A 3323-nucleotide genomic window follows, 5' to 3' on the forward strand; every position below is an offset into this window, starting at 1 on the left:
TGCTAACCTGTTATCTGTCTCCAGGAAATTTGCTTATTCTAGGGACTGTCATTTAAGCGAGGTCATACAATTGTGTCATTTTGCATCTGACTTATTTCACTCAACATGATGTCTTCAAGGTTCTCCCATGTTGTAGAATGGACAAGAACTTCCTTCCTTTTTACAGCCGAATAATATTCGATTGAATAGATAGACCACGTTTAAAACTAATTAACTTATCTTAATTATGGTAAAATATGCATAACATAGAAATCATTTTAAGTGGACAATTCTGTGACATTGACAAGTCTTTGTAACCATCACCAATATCCATTTCTGGATTATTTTCATCATCTCAAATCAAAACTCACACTCATTTAGCATTAACTTCTCATTTCCTCCCTGTCCCCTGGTTACCCCTGGCAAACACTCTTCTCTTTCTGTCTCAATGAATTTGCTTTTAAGAGAGATCATACAATATTTGTCATTTTATGTCTGGGCTTATTTCACTCCACACGATGTCTTCAAGGTTCATCCGTGTTGTCGCGTGTACCAGCTTCCACTTCTTTTCGTGGCGGAATAATATTCCACGGTGCGAACAGACCACACTTGGTTTACCCAGTCACCTGTCGATGGACACCTGGGTGGCTTCCACCTTTGGGGCATCGTGAACAATGCTGCGATGACATTGGTGTGCAAATATCTGTCCAAGTTGCTGCTGCCAATTCTTTTGGGTGTATACCTGGGAGTGGAATTACTGGGTCATAGGGTAATTCTCTGTTTAACTTTCTGAGGAGCTGCCAAATTGTTCTCCCAGGTGGATGCTCTATTTTACATTCCCACCAGCAGTGTGCAAGCGTTCTTGTTTCTCCACATCCTCACCAGAAATTATTATTTTCAGTTTTTTCGTTAATAGCCGATCTTTCGGGTGAAATAGCATCTCATTGTCATTTTGATTTGCATTTCTCTAATGGCTAATGATATTGAGCATCTTTTCATATACCTATTGCCCATCTGAATATCTTCTTTGGAGAAATGTCTATTCAAATCCTTGGCCCATCTTTTGATCAGGTTGTTCATGTTTTTGTTGTTGTTTTATAGGATTTCTTTATATATTCTGGATATTAAATCCTCATCAGATATATGGCTTCCAAATACTTTTTCCCATTCTGTAGCTTGTCTTTTCACTTTCTTGGTAATGTTCTTCGATGCACAAAAGTTTTAAATTTTGATGAAATCCATTTTATCTACTTTTTCTTTTATTGCTATGCTTTTGCTGTAAAATCTAAAATTCCATTGCCTACTACAAGGTCCTGAAGATATTTCCCTCTGTTTTCTTGTCTTCTCTTTCTTTTTTTTTTTTTTTTGAATATGCAGAAGTTTTTATTGGTCACCAGTTTCCCAAAGGGCACCCTGCTTCTGCTGCCTCAGTGCCTCAGGACTTTGGTGTCGTTGGTTTCAGATACCACTTTGCCGTCCACAATCCTGCGGGCGGTGGTCTTGTGGGTGGTTTGCATGGAGTTGCTGCTGCCCAGGGCGTCGCTGAGACTGAAGTCCTCTCCGTCTTCTAGCAGGTGGTGATTGGTGGCAATCTCGGTCTCCAGCTTGACCTTGATGTTCGGCAAGGCCTCGTACTCCTGGGCTTGGCGCTGCCCCTCTGCCTGGGTCTGTGCCAGCTCCGACTCCAGGTGCAGCAGGACCCCGTTGAGCTGCTCCATCTGCAGGGCATAGCGGGCCTCCACCTCCCGCAGGCTGTTCTCCAGGCTGGCTTTCAGATTTCTCATGGAGTCCAGGTCGATTTCCAAGGACTGGACAGTACGTCTCAGCTCCGTGAGTGTCATCTCGGCAGCTCCTATCTCAGCGGACTGAGAGGTGACTACTGTGGTGCTTTCTTCTATCTGCTGAGACCAGTACTTGTCCAGCTCCTCTCAGTCCTTCTGAGCCAACTCGTCATACTGGGCTCAGATGTCTGCTATGATCTTGCTGAGGTCCTGAGACTTGGGGGTGTCCACCTCCACGGTCACCCCAGAGCTGGCAATCTGGGCTTGTAGGCCCTTTACTTCCTCCTCATGGCTCTTCTTCGTGAAGAGCAGCTCCTCCTTCAGAGCCTCAATCTCAGTCTCCAGCTGCAGCCAAGTGACGTTGGTGTCATCAATGACCTTGCAGAGCCCATGGATGTCACTCTCCACGCACTGGCGGGTGGCCAGCTCAGTCTCGTACTTGACTCTGAAGTCATCAGCAGCCAGCTGGGCACTGTCAGTCTGCAGAACAATGTGGGCATTGTCCAGAGAAATTTCAAAGATCTGAGCCCTCATTTCCTCAATGATCTTGAAGTAGTGGCTCCAGTCCCTGACCTGGGGTCCCTTCTTTTCCAGGTGTTCCCGAATTTTGCCCTCCAGTCTCCGATTCTCCGTCTCCAGGCTCCTCACCCTGTCCAGGTAGAAGACTAGGCAGTCATTCAGGGCTTGCATGGTCTCCTTCTTGCCCTGGATGCCCCACATTCCCGCCAGACCCCGGCCACCCCACAGGCCAAGCCTGGGACCCCCAGCTACCCCAGGAGCAGAGGGGCGGGACACGGAGATCCGGGAGCCCAGGTGCCCTGCACCCGCATAGATGCTGGCCGCGCTGTTGGCCAGTTGGACCCAGTGGCTGGGCAACAGGACAGAGCCCAGGGATCGGTAGTTGGTGGAGAAGGTGGTGAACCTCATGTTGTCCAGGGAGTAAGGTGAGACACCAGGGCTCAGGATATGGACACAGGCTCTCCCTCTGTTTTCTTACTGGAGTTTTAGTATTAGTTCTTATAGGTCATTGATCCATTTTGAATTAATTTTTGTGTATGGTTAGAGGTGGGGTTCCACATTCATTCTTTTGCATGTGGATTTCCAATTGTCCCAGCATCATTGGTTGAAGAGAACATTCTTTCCCCCATTGAATGGAACTGGCATCTTTGTTGAAAATCAGCTGGCCATAGATGTGTGAATTTATCTCTGGACTCTCAATTCTATTTCATTTTTCTATTTATTTATCCTTATGCTGGCGCTGCTCTCTTTTAATTAATTACTGTAGCTTTGTAGTAAGTTTTGAAATCAGGAAGTGTGAGGTCTTCAATATTGTTCTTTTTCAAAATTGTTTTGGCTCTTCAGGGCCCCTTGCAATTCCGTTTGGATTTGAGGATCAGCTTTTCACTTCTGCTGAAAAGGCCACTGGAATTTTGATAGAAATTGCATTGAATTTGTAGAATGCTTTAAACAGTATTGATTTCTTAACAACGTTATCTTCCTATCCATGAAAACAGCATGCCTTTTCATTTATTTAGATCTACTTTAATTTCTTTCAGCAATGTT

At 45.3% G+C, this 3323-nt stretch overlaps 1 pseudogene; it reads right to left on the reverse strand.

The window, feature by feature from the left end:
* Positions 1-1406: 1406 nt before the first annotated feature.
* LOC119528524 lies at positions 1407-2717 on the reverse strand (annotated as a pseudogene).
* Between the last annotated feature and the right edge of the window lie 606 nt (positions 2718-3323).

The sequence above is a fragment of the Choloepus didactylus genome, chromosome 3 (genome assembly GCF_015220235.1).
Source record: "Choloepus didactylus isolate mChoDid1 chromosome 3, mChoDid1.pri, whole genome shotgun sequence".
NCBI classification, from domain to species: Eukaryota; Metazoa; Chordata; class Mammalia; order Pilosa; family Megalonychidae; genus Choloepus; species Choloepus didactylus.